At 43.7% G+C, this 22181-nt stretch overlaps 1 protein-coding gene across 6 annotated transcripts in view; it reads left to right on the top strand.

Moving 5' to 3' along the window:
- The window catches only part of LOC117355087, a 118187-nt gene that overhangs the window by 54613 nt on the left and 41393 nt on the right, over positions 1–22181 (top strand). The gene's annotated exons all lie outside the window — the stretch shown is intronic.

Here is a 22181-nt window from a genome sequence, read left to right as displayed (position 1 = left end):
AAAACTGAAGGAGTCTTCTGTTTGCCAACGTTTCAGGGACATAAGCCGTTTCTTCAGGGCTTACAGATTTCCTCAGACACAGTTAGAGTTATTGTTCACGGTCTCACCAGCGTCCTAAATTAACCTATTTCTGCCTTCTTCTTGCAGAGTTCAGTTTAAATAAAGATTTTCTCTAAAATGCATTAAGTTCATTTTTATGTTGTGTTCTCAAACAATTTTTCTGAGTTCCTAAAACAAGCATCTATCACCTAGTAAAGAAGTAGCCATAGGCCAGTGATTTAGACATACCGGTAATATTCAACTAAGTGCTCCATATGACATGTTGAGTTGGTCTCAGGGGCACACCAATTGAGAAGCACTGCAGTAGAGAGGGGAGGGGAATGGCCAGGGATCTATTAGGGAGAGGAGAAGATAGTGGATGCTGCGGATGGGTCATTTGGCCTTTATCTGCCATCATGTTTCTATGAAAAAGAAGGTATTGATGCCCCTGTATAAGACTGGTGAGACTTCATTTAGAGTATTGTGTACAATTCTGGAGACCGCACCTTAAAAAAGATATAAAAAGGATGGAGTCAGTCTAGAGGAAGGTTAATAAAATGGTCATTGGTTTTCATCTTAAGGCATATGGGGACAGATGTAAATATCTTAATTTGTATATTTTGAAGGAAAATCGGGAGAGGGGAGATATGATAGATAAGTTTAAATACCTAGGTAGCTTAAATGCATAGGAAGCAAATTCCTTTCAATTAAAAGAAAACTAGAATGATGAGGTGTAGGATAATAGTGAAGGGGATAGACTCAAAAGTAACCTCAAAAAATACTTTTTCATAGAAAAAGTGGTGAATGCTTGGAGCTTGGAATCTCCTAGTGGAGCTTGGAGCTTAGAATCTCCCGGTGGAGACAAAAAAGCCCATATTCTACAAATGGCACCTAATTTATATAGAAAAGGCTATTTAAATGTGATTAAAAGCATTTATTTAAAAAATTTAGGTGCCTACTGGCACCTAGAAAACTTGCATCTTCATTGTGGCTATGGAGACAGTTTTTCTCAACCTTTTCAAGCCAAATACAGTACCTTCTAAGCCTAACAAACACCAACTGAGTACCCCTGCCCAAACTCTGCCCCAGACTTCAGTACTAATTGTAATGCAATTTCTTCCATCCATTTTTCATATACAAACAGTATAATCTTATTAATACATAATGGTAAACACAAAGCACATGGTACACAGAGAAAATGTTAATAAGCATTTATATTCGGGGGGTTTTCAAAGAGATCAAGGCAGATGACTTTAAAATATGCAATGTCACCTCAGTAGCAACTATAGAAAAATAGATAAATATAGTGCAAAATATAGACAGCAGATATAAATTCTCAAAACTGACACATTTTGATCACTAAATTGAAAATAAAATAATTTTTCCTATATTTGTTTTCTGGTGATTTCATGAGTCTCTGGTTTCATTTCCTTTTGGCTGTGCATCTAATATTTCTTTCTTTCTGCCTCCTGCATGCTTCTTCTCCTCAGACCTCATTCGATTCTCTCAGTCCCATCATGAGTCCAACTTTTCTTCCTCTTTCCCTGCCTGCCTCCCCCACTGAAGCCACCACCGCCGATTTCTCCCTGCCTCCCTACTCCACCCCCAAAGCCAGCCCGACACACTCCATCTCCCCCAACTTGTTCTTCCTCTCTCCCTGCCTGCCCCCCAGCTGAAGCCACCACTGATTCCTCCCTGCCCCACCCCCGAAGCTGACCCTGCTACCTGACACACTCCATTCCCACCCACCCCCACTGCCACAGCAGCAGCAACAGGGACGGGCCAGACAAGTGCAGCGACTGCATGCGGCCAGACCATAAGCCTTTCCCCCGACATCAATTCTGATGTCTGAAGGAAGGTTCCGGGCCAGCCAGGCAGTGATTGGCTGGCCCGGAACCTTCTCTCCGATATCAGAATTGACGTCAGGGGGAAGGCTTGTGGGTTGGCCGCTTGCAGTCGCTGCACACTCCTGGCCCGTATGTGTTGTTGCGGCGGCAGCGGGGGTGGGAATGGAGCGTGTCGGGTGGCTTTATGGGTGGGGCAGAGAGGAATCGGCAGTGGCTTCAGTGAGGTGGCAGGCAGGGAGAGATCCCAGGCAGTAGCCAGACCGTGTACCCCCAATAGGCGGTCCGCATACCCCCTAGGGTACATGTACCGTAGTACACCGATGTTTGAGCACAGGACAAAAGCACTCCGACAAAGCCACACTGACAATTGTGTACAGGGATGAATGTGCACTGCCTAAAGCCGCTCTGACCGTTCCCGTGTGCGCTGTGAGGGGGGTGGGGGGGGAAACCCCCACTACACTGAGAAATCCTCACGCTCACGTTGAGGGGGGGTTCCCTCCACACTGTCCCTCAGAGCAGAAGAGCCAGTGTTCGAGAGGAGAGTGGGACATTCAGTGTATTGGAGAGTTCCCCCCCCAAATCCCCCTCACCATGAGTTTGAGGATTTCTCAATGTACATGGGAATGGTCAGAGCTGGTGCAAATTTGTCCCTGCGCGCAATTGTCAGCGCGCCAATGTCCAGCGTGCTTTTGACGGATCACCGTTTACCACAGGTTGAGAAACACTGCTTTATGACACCTAATGCCACTGTAGGCATGGCTAATACTGAAGTGGCATTAGGCATCATAAAGTGCCACATAGCCACAATTCACTTGAAAGGTAGGCATTGGAAATGTAGGCCTTTAAAATGCTGGCCTACATTTCTGGTGCACTACCTTTCACAAAGTCATGATTCTATAAATGGCATTGTTGCATAATTGACACATGATTGGCAGTTGTTTATTAGGCGGACGATGGCGCTGTTTATGGAATCCAGCCCAAAGTGTATCTGCATTCAAGAAAGTTTGGGATAAGTACATTGGATCTCGAAGGTAGAGGAAGGGATGGTGAATGGCATGAATAGGCCACATTGTCTTTATCTGTCTTCATTTTTGTTTCCGAGTATAGGCAGATATGCAAAGGCAGGTGTCATTCATTCAACAATTCTGATTTAGCAGTCACAAATCTAGCATTGCAATAGGCACAATGTGATGTTTCAGCACCCCATCAAATATATCAAAAGTAACTTCATGGATCTTAGAGAAAGGATGAAGCTGATAGGTAAACAGGTGATATTCTCCCTGATATTCCTTGTTAAGGTTAAAGGCCAGTAAGATGAATGCATGGCCTCATGGATTGTGCCATCAAGAACATTAAATGCCTCTAGATACGGGAGAAAGGGGAATATCTGAGAAATGTGGCAGGAATATAATTAAACCAAGATATAATCTATTAAAGGACACGATATGAAGAAAGGAAGGATGACTGGTTATTTATTACAGAGAATATTAAAGCCACAGAATTGCAGGACTTATGGGATAAGGAGGAGGCACTATAGATTAATCTGGATAGAGGGAATTGAAGATCTACAATGAAGAGAAAAAGTTCCCACACTCCCCAGATTTCCCCCATTCGTGCATGTATGTCACACTTACAGAGAATGGTGACATTTTTGGAATCCTGTGGATTACAGGACCGGAGGTAATATGAATTCACTAGATGTAGATCTTGTGAGACAAATCTGATCAATTTCTTTGACTGGGTAACCAGAGAATTGGATAGAGAGTTTTCGCTAGATGTGGTGTATTTAGCAAAGCCTTTGACAGTGTTCCACACAGACGTCTAATAAATAAACTGAGTGCCCTCGGGATGAGTCCCAAAGTGAAGGGCTGGATCAAGAACTGGTTGAGTGAAAGATGACAGAGGGTAGTAATCAATGGAGATCGTTTTGAGGAAAGGGATATTACCAGTGGTGTACCTCAAGGTTCTGTTCTTGTGCCTGTTCTTTTAAACATTTTTATTAACTATATTGCTGAAGGTTTGTCGGGTAAGATTTGCCTCTTTGCGGATGATACCAAAATCTGCAATAGAGTAGACATGCCGGATGGTGTAAATAACCTGAAGAAAGACCGGGAAAAGTTTGAAGAATGGTCTGAAATTTGGCAGCTAAAATTTAATGCTAAGAAATGCAAGGTCATGCATTTGGGCTGCAAAAACGTGAGGGAAGGGTACAGTTTAAGGGGTGAAGAACTTATGTCCACAACAGAAGAGTGGGGCTTGGGTCTGATTGTATGTGATGATCTTAAGGTGGCCAAACAGGTTGAAAAGGTGACGGCATAAGCTAGAAGAATGCTAGGTTGCATAGGGAAAGATATGGCTAGTAGGAAAAAGGAGGTGTTGATGCCCCTCTATAAGACTTTGGTGAGCCCTCATTTAGAATATTGTGTGCAATTCTGGAGGCCACATCTTAAAAAGGATGAAGTCTGTCAGAGGAAGGCTACTAAAATGGTATGTGGTCTTCGTCATAATAAGTATGGGAACAGACTTAAAGATATTAATCTGTATACTTGGGAAGAAAGGCGGGAGAGGGGAGATATGATAGAGACATTTAAATATTTACATAATGTAAATGCGGATGAGTCGATTCTTTCTTTTGAAAGGAAGCTCTGGAATGAGAGGGCATAGGATGAAGTTAAGAGGTGCTAGGCTCCGGAGTAATCAAAGGAAATATTTTTTTTAAGGAAAGGGTATCTATCAGATGCATGGAACAGGTGGTGGAGACAGAGACTGTGTCTGAATTCAAGAGGGCCTGGGATAGGCACATAGGAACTCTCAGAGAGAGAAAGAGATAATGGTTATTGTAGATGGGCAGACTAGATGGGCCATTTGGCCTTTATCTACCACCATGTTTCTATATTAAATTATTTCTGATCTCTAAAAATAAAGCATTATCTTTCCTAGGAAAATATGTTTTTAAAACTGAAAATTAAGTACAAATTGACAGTGGCATAGCATTCTTGTCAATTTTGCAGTGTCTTCTTTACTTTCGTGGTAAGGTTCAATTTATATAGTGAGTTTACTTTCAGCAGAACTGGCTGCAGTCAAACTTGGTTGCGTTTAATCAGTCAGAGGGCAGTTAATATTTCATATGGACGATATGAGTGTTAGATAATTTTGTTCCTTATATAAATGAAGTTATAATTTATAAACTCTCATCTATAATAATAAAACCCTAAGCGCACATGCACACTCCTACTTGCGTGTTCTGTGATCAGTAGGTCCCTGGCAGGTAGGAATACGCATGCGCGCTTAGGGTTCTGTTTTCGTGTAAGGCAGTTCGTCATCATGCCCCCCCCCCCCCCCCGGTGCACCCGAACACCCGTTAACCCTCTTACCCGACCCACCCACCGTGAGACGACCATAAACCTCCCGGCTCGAGCAGCGTCCGCAGCACTCTAAATACGCTGCTTCGTGGCCTTCTACTGCCCTGATTTCTTCAGAGACAAAGACGCGGCAGAGGAAATAGGGCAGTAGAAGGCCGCGAAGCAGCGTGTTTAGAGAGCTGCGGACGCTGCTGGAGCCAGTAGGTTTGTCGGTCATCTTGCGGTGGGAGGGTCAGTGGGGGTCGGCTGCATGGCGGGGGAGAGATGGAAACATGCTGCTCAAGGGTTATACTGCACAGGGGGATGGGAGGGAGGCAGGCTGGCTTCGGAGGGTGGGGTGGGACATAGGATGTGATCTACTCTAGAAACATAGAAGATGACGGCAGATAAGGGCCATAGCCCATCAGGTCTGCCCACTCTACTGACCCACCCCCAAGTCTACTATCCTAGGGATCCCACTCCTGGTGACAGGTTCCCTTGGCTTAACCCTCTAAGGGATCCCACATGGGCATCCCATTTGCTCTTAAATTCTTGCACGCTGTTTCCTCGATCACCTGCACCGGGAGCTCGTTCCAAGGATCAACCACTCTCTCGGTGAAGAAATATTTCCTGGTGTCACCATGAAATTTCCCGCCCCTGAGTTTGAGCGGATGCCCTCCTGTGCCTGAGGGTCTTTTGAGAAAGAGAATCTCTTCTTCCATCTCGATACGGCCGGTAATATACTTAAACGTCTCGATCATGTCTCCTCTCTCCCTACGCTCCTCGAGTGAGTACAGCCGCAAATATTTCAGCCTTTCCTCGTACGATAGATCCTTGAGCCCCGAGACCATCCTGGTGGCCATCCGTTGCACCGACTCTACTCTCAGCCCATCTTTTCGGTAGTATGGCCTCCAGAATTGCACACAGTATTCCAAATGAGGCCTCACCATGGTTCTGTATAATGGCATTATGACTTCAGGCTTCCGGCTGACGAAACTCCTGCGGATGCAACCTAACAACCGTCTTGCCTTAGATGAAGCCTTCTCCACATGATCAGCAGTTTTCATGTCTGCGCTGATGATCACTCCCAAGTCTCGTTCTGTTGAAGTTCTAGCTAAGGTCTCACTATTCAAGGTGTAAGTTCTGCACGGATTTCTGCTGCCGAGGTGCATGATCTTGCATTTCTTAGCATTGAAGCCCAGCTGCCAGGTCAAGGACCAAAGCTCTAACAAATGTAGGTCCTGTGTCATACTATCGGGTGAATTGCCGTCTCTCACTATATTGCATAGTTTGGCGTCGTCAGCGAATAACGTTACCTTACCTTGAAGCCCCTGAGTTAGGTCCCCTATGAATATGTTGAAAAGGAGCGGGCCCAAGACTGAGCTCTGCGGTACTCCACTGGTCACCTCCGATGCTTTAGAGAGGGTACCGTTAACTACCACCCTCTGAAGTCTGCCACTCAGCCAGTCATTGACCCATGTAGTTAGTGTTTCTTCCAGCCCCATTGATTTCATCTTGCTCAATAGCCTGCAATGCGGGACACTATCGAAAGCTTTGCTGAAGTCTAGATATATGACGTCCACGGATTCTCCCAAGTCTAACTGTTTTGTTACCCAGTCAAAGAAGCTGATGAGATTGGATTGGCAGGACCTACCCTTGGTGAATCCATGTTGACTGGGATCCCGTAGATTCTCCTCATCCAAGATTGTGTCTAATTTACGTTTGATTAGTGTTTCCATGAGTTTGCATACTATTGATGTGAGACTCACCGATCTGTAGTTTGCAGCCTCTGCCCTGCAACCTTTTTGTGCAGTGGAACGACGTTAGCTGTTTTCCAGTCTATGGGAACTTTCCCCGAACTTAGGGAGAGATTGAAGAGTCCTGATAGCGGTTCTGCCAGGACATCACGCAGCTCACTGAGCACCCTGGGGTGTAGATTGTTAATGTAACGGGCTTAAACACTAGTGAGTAAATAATTTGTTTCTTTTATAATTTCATTTTTTCTTTCTTTGTGACTTTTTAAATGGATACTTGGGGGAAAATTATTACATACTATTGATAATTGACCTCACTTTGCTTTTTTAGCCAATGTAACAGTTCTCCTAAGGCAAGTATACCGAAATCCTTAGGAATTGAATGGGCTTGGGTTCATTTGCCACAGGGGAATTACTACAGCAGCTTTGTAAAAGGAGCTCTTAATGTGGTAAGCAGAAGTAGTAACCTTTTTTTCCTTCATTGATATACTTAGGGTATATCTTCCTCTATTGTAAATGTGAGATTTCTTTGTAATAATCAAAATTTAATAATAATAAGGTTAAAAAAAGAATGCTATGCCATGATCAAAGGAAATTCCAGAAGAGAAAAAAAAAGTTGTTGAAATATATCAGTGGGGGGGAGCGTGATGTCACTGCTCAAGATGGATGCTTAGGTCCTGAGATCTGTGGGGTCTGGCGAGTATTTAGCGATAAACACTGTCTTGCACCAGCCGCCGGCTTTCTTTCTGTGGAGTAATGGAGGTTGGAAGGGGTGATCTACACGGTAGTATGCCTAGCAGATCTGTGACAAAAAAGGATCTGATTGAGTTTGCCTATCGCCCCCCCCCCTTCCTCCCGGGCTCGTGGTGTGGAAAAAATGGCGATGGACCCAATAGTGTGCAACACTGGATCACAGTGGGGTGCAGCTGCTGAAACAATTCTGTTAGAGTTTCGTCAGATCTTGGAGGAAATTAAATCAGACCTGAAAGCTGTTAGATCTGAAATCACTGCCCTGTCAGATGATTTACGAGTGAGATTAAAAAGCTGAGCAGTACGGTGCTTGAAGATGAGGAGAGACTGGAGGAACAACAAGAAGCCCTGACTGGCGTGGAGTTGGCTATTCAGGAGTGCAAGTCTGCAAATCTGTATTTGGTATTTGCGGGTTATCCATGCAGGACGTACTTCTTGAACGGAGAAACTTTAACTAGGACTTCAGCAGAATGAGATTTAGGAGTAATCATCAGTGCAGACATGAAAACTGCCAATCAAGTGGAGAAGGCTTCATCTAAGGCAAGGCAGATATTGGGTTGTATCAATAGAAGTTTCGTCAGCCGAAAGCCTGAAGTCATAATGCCGTTGTACAGGGCCATGGTGAGACCTCATCTGGAGTACTGTGTGCAATTCTGGAGGCCACATTACAGTAAAGATGTGCGCAGAATTGAATCGGTTCAACGGACGGCCACCAAGATGATCTCGGGGCTCAAGGGTCTCTCGTACGAAGAGAGACTGAACAAATTGCAGCTCTACACTCTTGAGGAACGTAGGGAGAGGGGAGATATGATCGAAACATTTAAGTACCTCACGGGACGTGTCGAAGTGGAAGATGATATTTTCTTTCTCAAGGGACCCTCGGCCACAAGAGGGCACCCACTCAAACTCAGGGGCGGAAAATTTCATGGTGACACCAGAAAGTATTTCTTCACAGAGAGAGTGGTTGATCATTGGAACAAGCTTCCAGTGCAGGTGATCGAGGCAGACAGCGTGCCAGACTTTAAAAATAAATGGGATACCCATGTGGGATCCCTACGAGGGTCAAGATAAGGAAATTGGGTCATTAGGGCATAGACAGGGGGTGGGTAAGCAGAGTGGGCAGACTTGATGGGCTGTAGCCCTTTTCTGCCGTCATCTTCTATGTTTCTATGTTATGTTTAGGACAGGTTTAATGTAGAGTTTGAATAATAGGGGGATAGTAGAGCCCCTTGCGGAACACCATATTTGTCCAGTTTCTGTTTCGATAGCACATAATTGAGCAGTACACTTTGGAATCTATTATTCAGGAAGGAAGTGAATCATCATAATGCAGTGTCTTAGATTTCAGTTTCTGAGAACCGTGCAATGAGGAGAGGATAGTTAATAGTATTGAATGCCGCACTGAGATCTAGTAGCACCAGAAAGACATTATTGCTCTTATCCATGAGTTTCCAGCATGCATCGATGATGTCAAGAATGGTTTCAGTACTGTGGAATTTCCTGAATCCCAATTGTTTATCGATGAAGGAGTGTAATAGGTATAGTACTGTTTTTCCAGGATCTTGGAGACGAAGGGTATTTGTATTTCTTTATTTATACCCCGCCTTTCCCAAGGCGGGTCACAGTAAAATATATACGCAAACAGAATCACATACAATACAAGAAATCAAACATCAATATAACATAATAATAATGTAAAGCCTCCTACAATTACAAAGAGACTACCAGCACCTCACATCAAAAAACTATAAATCAAGTCCCATATTTCATCTTACAGAAGAGATGTTTCTTCAACATTTTCTTAAAACTTACTCAAACTAGATTGCTGTCTTAAATATCCCAGAAATGTATTCCACTCATGAGGACTTCCACACGAAAATATGCTAGCTCTAGACACGGCTAGCCGCAACTGTTTCACTGTTCGAATATGTTGTAGGTCATCGTGAGTCACCGAGCGCAACATGCGCTGTGGTTCATATGGCAGAATGCTATCCATCAAATGTTTCGGAGCCTTATTGTGTATACAAAGATGCACCATGACCAGTAATTTATAAAGATTTGATGTTCTAATTTTAACCAATACAAAGATATATAGCATTCTGTCACATGATCACTCTTTCTTAGTTGAAACAAAGTTTGAACAATCGCATTCTGGGCTTCCTGCAGCGGAAGGAACAGTATATGCTGGGAGGAGAGAAGCTGATATGCACGGACGGGGAGAGGGACCTTGGGGTTATAGTGTCCGAAGATCTAAAGGCGAAAAAACAGTGTGACAAGGCAGTGGCTGCTGCCAGAAGGACGCTGGGCTGTATAAAGAGAGGCGTAGTCAGTAGAAGGAAGAAGGTGTTGATGCCCCTGTACAGGTCATTGGTGAGGCCCCACTTGGAGTATTGTGTTCAGTTTTGGAGACCGTATCTGGCGAAAGACGTAAGAAGACTTGAGGCGGTACAGAGGAGGGCGACGAAAATGATAGGAGGCTTGCGCCAGAAGACGTATGAGGAGAGACTGGAAGTCCTGAATTTGTATACCCTAGAGGAAAGGAGAGACAGGGGAGATATGATTCAGACGTTCAAATACTTGAAGGGTATTAGCGTAGAACAAAATCTTTTCCAGAGAAAGGAAAGTGGTAAAACCAGAGGACATAATTTGAGGTTGAGGGGTGGTAGATTCAGGAGCAATGTTAGGAAATTCTACTTTATGGAGAGGGTAGTGGATGCCTGGAATGTGCTCCCGAGAGAGGTGGTGGAAAGTAAAACTGTGACTGAGTTCAAAGAAGCGTGGGATGAACACAGAAGATTTAGAATCAGAAAATAATATTAAATATTGAACTAGGTCAGTTACTGGGCAGACTTGCACGGTCTGTGTCTGTGTATGGCCGTTTGGTGGAGGATGGGCAGGGGAGGGCTTCAATGGCTGGGAGGGTGTAGATGGGCTGGAGTAAGTCTTAACAGAGATTTTGGCAGTTGGAACCCAAGCAGTTGGAACCCAAGCACAGTACCGGGTAAAGCTTTGGATTCTTGCCCAGAAATAGCTAAGAAGAAAAATTAAAAAAAATAAAATAAAATAAAATAAAAATTTAAATTGAATCAGGTTGGGCAGACTGGATGGACCATTTGGGTCTTTATCTGCCGTCATCTACTATGTTACTATGTTACTATGCACTCAGTAGGTTGGAGACAAGTCTAAAGTTGAATGCTAGGGTTGAACGTGGGTTTTTTCAAGATCTGACTGATGAACACCAACCTCCAGTTTGCGGGTACTAAGCCTGTTTGTAGAGAGGTGTTGAGAGGAAAGATGGAGTTTACAAAGGCATCTTTCACAGACACTAGGAGGTGTGACAGACAGGGGTCTAGGATGGAGCAAGAAGGGCGAATAGTGTCTAGTATTTTGATGTTGTCATTGTGTGGGAGACAGTCTCAAAGTGAATTAGGTTCCCAGATGTAGTTTTAATTATCTTGTCTGAGTCATGGGGGGATGACATCTGTAGCACGGCAGAGTCGAGAAGCGACCATTTTTTGTCTACTTTGTCAGTGAAGTAGTCTGAGAGTGTTTCACTGTCGAGTTTGGTGTTAAGGTATTGGTTATCTCCTTGTGAAGTTGTGAGTATCTTTTTTTGTTAGTTTAAAAAGGTTTGTTGATCTATTTGGGGTCATTAATAGTTGTTGGGAGTTGTATATCTTTTTAGCCTCTAGGGTGGATTTTTTATATTCTTCATGCATTTCCTTCCATTTGGACTTGTCACTGTTTAGCCTGGATTTGTACCATTTCCTTTCCGCTTTCCTTACTTCTCTTTTCTTGGTGCTTAAGTCATCGGTAAACCAGGGGGAGGAGTATTTGCAGGGATAATATTTGATCTCTTTGACCAGCGCTAGCCCTTCATATAGGGTTTTTACCTCAGTGTCAGTGTACATCAGCCTCATCAACAGATTCAGAATTTGGTTTTAATGTTCTCACTAGGTTGGAAAGACCTGTGGAGGGGTCCTCTAAGCTGATAGACTTCTTGTTGTTGTATATTTTCTTATGTTGGGTTTGCTTCCTGGCTGACGTTTGATTAATTGCGTAGGTGTGGTTGAATGTGATTAAATTGTGATTGGACCAGGGTACCAGTTTGGTGGTGCAGCCAGGGGTTCCTGTAGTGAGCAGTATATCTTTTTGAATAAATATTAGATCTAGGATGTAGCCCGCTGAGTGAGTTGGTGAGGGGACCATTTGCTGGAAGCCTAGGACCGAGAGTGAGGTGATGAAGTCTGCTGGGGATCCATTCTCGTTTGTGTAGCTTGTGAAGTTAAAGTCTCCAAGTATGCAGTGATGGATCCTCCTTTACTGCTATCCAACTATCAGTCAGGATACCCCAGGGCTTTGTTTTGGGACCCTTTCTTTTCTCCATCTATGCTCATTCCCTGGTGCTCTGATCTACTCCCATGATTTTCAATATCACATCTATTCTGACAACTCCCAGATCTACCTCTCTATACCAGATATCTCTACAGGAATCCAGGCCCGAGTCTCGGCCTGCCTGGATGTCACGCTGCCACTTAAAACTGAAGATGACCAAAACTGAACTACTTATCCTTCCATCTAAACCTACGTCTCCTCTACCTCTACTCTGTATCTCGGTTGATAAGTCAAGTTTCAAGTTTTATTTAAAATTTGATAGATCGCTTAATCAAAATTCTAAGTGATTAACATAATTAAAAAATAAAATTTACGACATTCAAGGGGAACCATATGACAGACTTACAAAAGATGTACAAGACTTACTGTGCCCAAAGGGAGAGGAGGGTAGGAAATACAACAATGGATAGGAAAGAAAAACAAAAAAGGGAAAAACATCATGATCGTAACCTCGGGGTAATCTTTGACTCCTTTCTCTCTCTGCACAAATCCAAGAGACCGCCAAAACTTATACTTTCTTTTTCTAAGTCATCTCCAAAATCTGACCATTTCTCTCTGAGCACAGTACCAAAAACCTTATCACCCATTACCTAGACCAGTGTTTTTCAACCTTTTTACACCCGTGGACCGGCAGAAATAAAATCTAATCTAATCTAATCTAAATCTTGGGTTTATATACCGCATCATCTCCAACTGGTGGAGCTCGACACGGTTTACATGGTTAGGAAGCAGCGGCAAACTACTAGGACTAAAATTTAAAAACCCCATTTCTGCCCCATCTCCGCGAGCTCGGTCACCTCAATAACTATAGGAAAATAGACAAATATAGTGCAAAATATAGACAGCAGATATAAATTCTCAAAACTGACACGTTTTGATCATTAAATTGAAATTAAAATAATTTTTCCTACCTTTGCTGTCTGGTGACCACAAAGGTCTCTGGTTGCGTTTCCTTCTGTCTGTGTATCCTTTCTTTCATTTCTTTCTTTCTCCACTCAGGCCCAAGAATTGTCCCTTTCTGTTCCCTCCCTCTTTCCTTCCTATATCCTTAGTGCCCCCGGTGCCTCCTTCCCATGTCCTTAGTGTCCCCAGTGCTTCCTTCCCATGTCTTTAGTGCCCCCAGTGCCTCCTTCCCATGTCCTTAGTGCCCCTTGCTGTCTTTAGTGCACCCAGTGCCTCCTTCCCATGTCCTTAGTGCCCCTTCCTGTCTTTAGTGCCCCCAGTGCATCCTTCCCATGTCTTTAGTGCCCCCAGTGCCTCCTTCCTATGTCCCTCTCACTGCCTTCCAGACTTTGTCCCACCCCCGAAGCCTGCCTGCCTATCTACCTCCCTGGCCAAAGCCAGCCTGCTTGCCTGCCTACCTCCTTCCCTCCCTGCCGCACAAAAAAAAAGCCTCCCTCTTTCCTTTCCCCAGTCCGCTGCTATCTTACCGCCCTGCTGCTGCTACTGCTGCTAAAGCCAACACGAAGTCTTCTTTCCGACATCAATTCTGACGTCGGAGAGGACGTTCTGGGCCAGTCAGGCAGCGATTGGCTGGCACAGAATGTCCTCTCCGATGTCAGAATTGACATCGGATAGAAGACTTCCAGTCGGCTTTAGCAGCAGGGCGGACCGGGTGAAAGGAAGGAGGGAGGCTTTTTTTTGCGCGACAGGTAGGGACAGGAAATGATCACCTGTCCCGTTGTCTCCGAGCACAGCTTCGGGACGCTCTCCCTGAAAACGGGACATTTCAGCATCCCAAAGCTGTGTGTGGGGACAACAGGACAGGAGATCCGAAAACGGGACCTATAGTCACCTTAATCTTGCCGGCCCTGCATGGACCGGCAAAAATTTCCTGCGGACCGGCGGTTGAAGAACAGTGACCTAGACTACTATAACCTATTTCTCACAGGTCTTCCATGTAATCATCTCTCTCCCCTTCAATCCGTTCAAAATTCGTCAAATGGCATATTCTGCATACATCACTCCTCTCAACTCACTTTATTGGCTCCCTATTCAATTCCACATACGGTTCAAACTCCTCTTACTGACTTACACGTTCATTCACTATGCAGCTCTCTCCTCTCATACCTAATGTGACCATACGTCCTGTTTTGAATGGGACCGTCCCATTTTTAGATCCCCTATCCCGTTGTCCCCACGCACAGCTTCGTGACGCCGAAATGTCCCGTTTTCTGAGACAGTGTCCCGAAGCTGTGTGTGGGGACAATAGGACAGGCAATCGCTTCCCCTCCCTCCCTGCCAGGCCAAAGCCAGCCTGCCTGTCTGCCTCCCTTCTTCAGAAGCCTGCTTCTACTGATTCAACCCCCCCTTCCCGGTCCGCAGCCACCCGCCGCCCTATGCAACTGAAGAAAAGGAAGGTCCAGGCGCTGGCCCAAGAACATCCTCTCCGACGTCAGAATTGACATCGGGAAGGAAGTTTGTGGGCCGGCGCCTGAACCTTTTCTTCAGTTGTAGCGGGCAGCGGCGGGTGGCAGAGGACCGGGAGGGGGGTGTTGAATCGGCGGTAGTAGGCTTCAGAGGGAGGGAGGCAGACAGGCAGGCTGGCTTTGTTGCGGCAGGGATGGAGGGAGGGAGGTAGGCTGGCTGGCTGGCTTCAGGGGAGGGGGTGGGACAAAGACTGGAAGGCAGTGAGGGGGGACATAGGAAGGAAGGAGAGAAAGAGGCAGAGAAAGGGGGGGGGGGTTGTAAGCAGAAGAAAGACTAGAGCGAGAAAGATCTGGACCAAAGGGGAAAGACAGGATGCAGATGCAGGACTATACGAGGTGCAGACAGAGGGGGAGAGACCCTGAGGAAGAGCAGAGAGATGCAAGATCATAATAGCGGAGAGAGAGAGAGAGGGATACCTGGAACAAAGGTACAAAGAAGAACTAACACTGGATCTGGGAAGGGTAACAGAGGGAAAATTAATAGAATAGATGTTCCGTTTTGACGAAAAAAAAGATCACTTTACTCTTACTCCTTCCTGGGAGCTCCATTCATTGGGCAAGTCTCTCTTATCTGTACCCTTCTCCTGTACTGCAAACTCCAGAATACGTTCATGACCAAACGGACTTACGGCGAAGCGTTTGAGTGCGCTGACAGAAGAGATCGAACCGTTTCATAAGAAATTATCCAATCTAATAGAAGAGGAAAATTTATTGAAATGTCAGCTTTATAATGTGGAAGAGACCGTTTTTTTCTTGCATTCACTGCCAGAAAATACCCAAGCTTCTAAAACCAAAAGAACTGTTTCCGGCAGCAAATTAAGCAAAGAACGAATCTCCGCCCTACTTTGTGCATACGCTGATGGTTTCTCATAAATTAGAACCAGTGATTGTTGGCAAATCATGTCGCCCAAGAGCGTTGAAAGACTGCATGAATAAATTACTTGCAATTTACTACAATTCTAAAAAAGCTTGGTTTATATCAAGTAGTTTTATGGCATGGTTTTTTTAACATTTTGTGCCAGAAGTTAAGAGGTTCCAAGTGGAAAAATTATCCATACCAGCAGAAAACATCAAAGCACTGTTAATACTTGACAACACACCAGCACATCCATCTGAAAAAATTGTGGGAAAATTAAATGCATATTTCTTCCAAAAAATACAAGCAGCTCCTGATTGGATAAGGCCTGATTTAGTGCAGGAAGAGGCGGTTGGAGCATACCGCGAGTGATTTCCTGCACTCGCGGCGCTCCGGCTGCTCTCTCCTGCTGCCCTCTCCATGTCAGCAGATCGCGATCAGAAAATACCATGAATGACCGGGACCGTGAACCGCCGGGGGAACACTGTATATAATTTTGCTGCTGCTTGGAAGGTGGTGAAGTGCGAAACAGCAAATGGGTGGAATAAACTTCTAAATAGCATCAAGAGCAAAATGCAGTTCAATGGATTTGAAGTTGAAGATTTTTACACAACGATGAAAAATGCAGGAGAAAATAATACAACAGAAGAAGCTCTACTAGAACAGCTGGAAGAAGACGAGGGTGATCCTGGTTATCAAATTATGTCGGAGAGTGAGATAGCTGAAGAATTTATAAATCAAAAAATGACAGATGTTGAGAGTGATGAAGAAGAGCCTACAATAAAAAGAATGATACTGAGTCAAGAAGTCATCTAGATGACTCATCGTCAGAACCTGAGTTGCAACAATATTGTTCTCATTTCCGAAATTTCTGAAAACTTATAATTAATAAACAACAATGTTCCAAAAGGCAAGTGACATTAGAAACTTTTTTTGGCCAAAACGAGAATAAATGGCTAAACCTGACTCATTGTGTGCTGCGATACAGTGATTTTTTAAAAAATTTGTTTATAAATAAAAGTATACTTTTGCAACATATATTGTCTTTGTCGTAGTTTATTGTGTTTTTTTGCATCTATTTAGCATGCATTCAGATTTTCCAGACACTCGCATATAATGGACACCCCCTCCCCCCAAGCAGTGCATTAATTGAAGGTTCACTGTAATGCATCACAAACAATTACAGCAGCAACTATAATAACTTGAGATACAACATCGTTCATGATGGGATTTGAGGTGGGTTACAGCATCAGTTAATATATCACAAGACATTATGATAGAAGTTATAGTAGTACAACATCCATATACAGTGCAGGAAAAAGTCCAGTTGTGCTCCTTTTACAAAGCCGTGGTAAAGGCTGACTTTGTAAAACCAGCGATAGTGAAGTTCGTGGATTAAATAGTATTGCTTAATACTCTGAGAAAGTCTTATCCATTGGGATTATGAAGAAGATAATGATAGATGGAAGAAGATATAATGTTTGAAAAAGATTGAAGCTGGTTATGAGTCAATGGTTGGTTCAAAGTCCAAACACCAGATTTTTGTTCTTGAATTTAAATTTTGGATTATTCCATAAACACATTTTCACTATATTCCATAAAGAATCTTTAGCAGCCTAGACAAGGCAGTCTGAGTAGTATGCAAAAGTTTAAAGTTTTTAAGATGAGAGAGCATCAATATGGTACCAAACCAAGATAAGGATCTTGGAGAACAAATACTTTGTTCAATAAGAACCAAGCTATGTATGGACTTTAGAGAATATATGGGGAATAGGAACCAAAAGCGTATTGTGATAAAGATGCAAAATAATAAATAGAATTCAGGCATATTAACTCCATCATTCAATCTAGAAGCTTTACGTGTGCATAAAGGAATACAAGGTTTCTTATTTCTCCCAAGACAAGAAAATTTTTGATTTAATCAATTATAAAGGGATTTGGGACAAATTTTGGAGCATAGATACAATATACAGCATTCAGAAAGCAGGGGTCATTTTGATAGTACTCAGTCTTCCCCATGAAGTGAGATTAAGAAGTAACCAGTGTGCTAAAGCTTGGTACACAGTATATTTAATGATGTTCAAAGATACATAAGGATGTGGATTAAATTCTATCAGTATCTCCAGATATTTACGTTCTTTATTGCACACTTATCATCCAGTATGTGCGTTGCGATCTATGGTTAGGATGTGTCTGGAAGTACCATCGTTGAGCATTGTGAGGCTATCAAGAAGTCGCAAAACAATGCTATTTGTACAGGGCCTGGTTTGTTGGAATGCTTTGCCTTTGGAGTAGAGAAAGACATGGGGCCAAATTTGTCCCCATCCCTGCAGGAACTCAATTTCCCTGTCCCATCCCCATGAGTTTTGTCACTGTCCCTGTCTTTGCCCCATTCCTGTAAGCTGAGTCTTAACCACACAAGCATTGAACAGTTATGATTTTAAAGTGATTGAGGCTTGTGCAGATGAGGATGGAGCTTGCAGCAACGGGGCAGGGACAAGAAAAGAACTTGTGGCGACGGGATGGGAAAATAAGTTCCCGTGGGTACAGGAAAAATTTGTTCCTGTGTCATTCTCTACTTTGGATTTAAGACAGGCTCCTGCTATTTTACAGTTTAGAAAAGAGATAAAAATAGCCTTGTTCAAACATGTTTTTGTCAGCTGAGAGGAGATGGTGGAGATGAGTTTGATTCTTGATTTGTAGATGAGATGGCAATGCTTGATTTTATAGAGAAGTTTTAAGAGGGTTTTTTTGTGTGTGTATGTGTTTTTAATTGTAGAAGGGTATGTGGGTATCGTATTAGTTCTTTTATATTTTGTTGATAGTTTGTAATTTGTTTTTCGCTGTTTTGTGCACTTGTGTGTATGTACTTTATTATTATGTTATATTGTTAACCGCATAGAATTGGTTGATATGCGGGTTATAAATTTTTTAATAAATTTCAGTGATTGAAAAGACCAAATGAATCTCATATCTGTAAAATCAGAAGCATCAGTTAGATCAGTGGTCTCAACCCTGTCCTAGGGGACCCCCCCAGCCAGTCAGGTTTTCAAGATATCCCTAATGAATATGCATGAGGGAGATTTGCATATCTGTCACTTCCATTATATGCAAATCTCTCTCATGCATATTCATTAGGGATATCTTGAAAACCCGACTGGCTGGGGGGGGTCCCCTAGGACAGGGTTGAGAACCACTGAGTTAGATCATTTACTCTCCCCCACACACTTTTTACAATACCACAAAAGTGGTTTTTAGAAAGTTGTGCGTGTTAATTTTAATTAAAGACAATTAGTGACAGTAATTGCTTGTTAATTGGCAATTATTGATACTGATTGATTTGTTAATTAAACTGTGCAAGCACAGATTTGTACATGCAACTTTGGTTTCAGTATATAGAATCTGGGGGGGTACGGTATGTGGTAAACTACATAATAAGCTTTAATGGTCCTGGAGAAAACGAGTCTTTAAAAGGCTGTAAGATAAAATATCCAGTAAAAGGTAGAAAAATATTTAATTATGATTTGGTGATTGTAGAGCTGTACCAAATAGTATATTTTACTATTTGGCCAAATATGAATAATAAAAAATATTATTTGGCCAAATACAAATAATGGGCATTAAGCTTTAACATAAGTAATAAAAGAAACAATGTGAAATCAGAGATCAAATTTTTATTTCAGTAGGATATAGCACAGTAGAGACCTGGATTATTCATGTTTGGATTTGAATCACTATTCAGCCAAATGTGAATAATGTATTCTGGGCACTTTTCGGAGCTAAACTGAATTAAATACAAATATTTTTTCAGTATAACCCTAATTGTAACATGTTGGCAGGAGTTGGGGACCTGGGTGACCTATTCTTCCCAAGTTGCTCCAACTACCTTCCAAGGATGCATGTGAATACAGTACTGAGAGATATCACTAAGTTCTGAACTCTGTTACTCCAATCATCTAGGCACTGATAGCCCCACATGTAACTCAGCAGCTCTGATTAGCCACTGGTACCATTTCTCCGCTTCTAGCACCATTCAGTAAGCTTCTTTTAAACTATGCTTAAGATTCAATCTACTTATCTTTTGCACCAAATGATTCCTTTTTCCTTTGTCAATATTGTCTGGTGGTTCCATCCTATTGTTGAATTTGGTTAGATACCATCGGGGGATCTCAAAATTTTAGTGCTGTGGAACCACCTTCTGTTGCTTTTATGATTTAGAATCTTCTTTTCAGAAATTGAAAGATTAGGTTCTTACCTAGAGAATATATTTTCTGTTAATCTTTTCAGGAGTCCTTACATTTGATGACCAAACCATTCTCACAAACTGGACTTGCAGAAGTGTGAATACTTAGTTTTGAGTGGCTCCTACATAGAGGCGGAGCATATTGCCCCCTTCCAGTTAAGTCCCAAAACAATCGAGCTCCATTGGAACAGAATAAAAAGAGGGAGGGGAACAGGGAATGTCCGCACACAGATTACACAGTTCTGTTCTGCTCTGAAACTTAGAAACAAGAATTAGAACAACAATGAACAGTTAACATCCTGCTGTTTGCAACTAGCAATAACAATAAGGGAGCCAAAGATTGAAGAATACATGTACATATACAAGATTTCTTCACATACAGCCATCTGACTGATAAGAGAAGGGCTCCAGGCATGGAATCTAGAAATATCCAAGGCAGAAGAGCAGGCGAAACAGTATATACTGAGAGCGGGCAGTAAGGACTCCTGAAATTAACTGTGACAGGGTGGACTGCCTGTCATTGGCTAGTGGAGGGAGCCTGAGCAGGGGAGTTCATTAAGCCTGAGAGGAGAGCAGATTTGCATAAGAGTTGCAAATATTGCTGGGAGCTGTCCACTCACCCTGAGTGGATCATGGTGCTGAAAAGAACAGCTCCCAGCACAGAAAGCTTAGAAGGCAAGGAGCTCATTTGGAAGCTGGGTGACCCTTGAGAGGAGGAATGCTGGCCTCTGATCTAATTCCCAGTAAGCCTTGAAAGCCACTGATGACAGGGGTAGAGTGACCAGGTTGACCAGTTCTGACAGGGAGGACTGGTGCAATAGAGAGATATGGGAAAGAGAGATATGGCCCTGTAGGAAGGAAGCCTGGTGGTAGGAGTGTCCACGGGGTCCTATACACCAGCATAGACAAAGTAGCTGGAAGGCCTGGTAGAGTCTGGAATCCAGGCAGGACTCAGGTTTGGTGACGGTGGTGGGACCGGTGAAGAACCCAAGACCTGTGGGGACCCAAGAGACCAAGGAGTAAGGAACTGGTGGTGGCCCCATGAACAGCTGGAAGAGCTGTGGATGAGCTGGATGGAGGTCCTAGGCTGAGAGGGGTCTGGCAGGCAACTGACAGAGGAACTGGCAGGACCAGTGGCAACCAGCGGAGAGACTAGTAATGGCACCGTGAGCCATCAGAGAGGACCCCAGGTGAAGCAGGGAAGACATAAGCATTGCCTCTGCCGGGTCAGACCAGGGGTCCATCATGCCCAGCAGTCCGCTCCTGCGGCAGCCCCCCAGGTCCAAGACCTGTAAGTGATCCTTTACCTAAACCTCTTATTCCCTAATCATTTATTATCCTGTATAGTAACCCTCTATCTATACCCTTCAATCCCCTTCTCCTTCAGGAAATCATCTAATCCCTTTTTGAAGCCCAATATCGTACTCTGTCCTATCACCCCTTCTGGAAGCACATTCCAGGTGTCTATCACCCTCTGAGTGAAGAAGAACTTCCTAGCATTCGTTCTAAATCTGTCTCCTTTCAATTTTTCTAAATGCCCTCTTGTTTTTGTTGTCCCCGCTAGTCTGAAGAATCTGTCCCTCCCCACCTTCTCTATGCCTTTCATGATCTTATAAGTAGTCTCTATCATATCCCCTCTAAGTCTCCGCTTTTCCAGGGAAAAGAGCCCCAGCTTCTCTAGCTTTTCAGCATATGAAAGGTTTTCCATGCCCTTTATCATCCTTGTTGCTCTTTTCTGGACCCTCTCGAGCATCGTCATATCCTTCTTTAGGAACGGCGACCAGTACTGGATGCAGTACCCCAGATGCGGGCGCACCATCGCCTAATACAGTGGCAGGATAACTTCCTTCGTTCTGATAGTGATACCTTTTTTGATAATGCCCAACATCCTGTTCGTCTTCTTTGAGGCCGCTGCGCATTGTGCCACCGGCTTCATTGTTTTATCCACCTATACCCCCAAGTCCTTTTCTAGGTTGCCTTCCCCCAGTACCATCCCTCCCATCGTATAGTTATACATCGAGTTCCCGTTCCCTATGTGCAAGACTTTACATTTCTCTACATTGAAGCTCATCTGCCATTTTTCTGCCCCACTCACTCAGTTTGGCTGAAGATCTAGGAGTGACCAGTGGAGGGATTGACTGGGACAGTGGCAACTGGTGGAGAGACCAGTAATAGCACTGGGAGCTGCCTGATGACCAGAGGGCCAGTGAGGGTCTTGGAGGACCCAGATGAAGATCCAGAGGGCCAGAAAGGGCCAATGAAGAATGAGGAGTCCAGGGAGGACCTCGGAAGGACCAGGAGATGTCTGGAAGGCCCTGGTCATATGTTTAGGAGAATTGGAAAAGTATGTTTAACCCTGTTATGTTTGTTTTAATATAAAAACTTGAGACTGGAAGACCAGAGAGTACCTGGGGAGTGTGGATACGTGATAGGTAATACCCCTTGGCCCAGTCACATGATGAAATTAACAGCAAGAAGATTATCCAGGTAAGAACCTAATCTTTCATTCTGTTACATCTACTCAGGA

The sequence above is a fragment of the Geotrypetes seraphini genome, chromosome 2 (genome assembly GCF_902459505.1).
Source record: "Geotrypetes seraphini chromosome 2, aGeoSer1.1, whole genome shotgun sequence".
In the NCBI taxonomy this organism is placed as follows: domain Eukaryota; kingdom Metazoa; phylum Chordata; class Amphibia; order Gymnophiona; family Dermophiidae; genus Geotrypetes; species Geotrypetes seraphini.
This window is presented reverse-complemented; position numbering and strand designations above follow the sequence as displayed.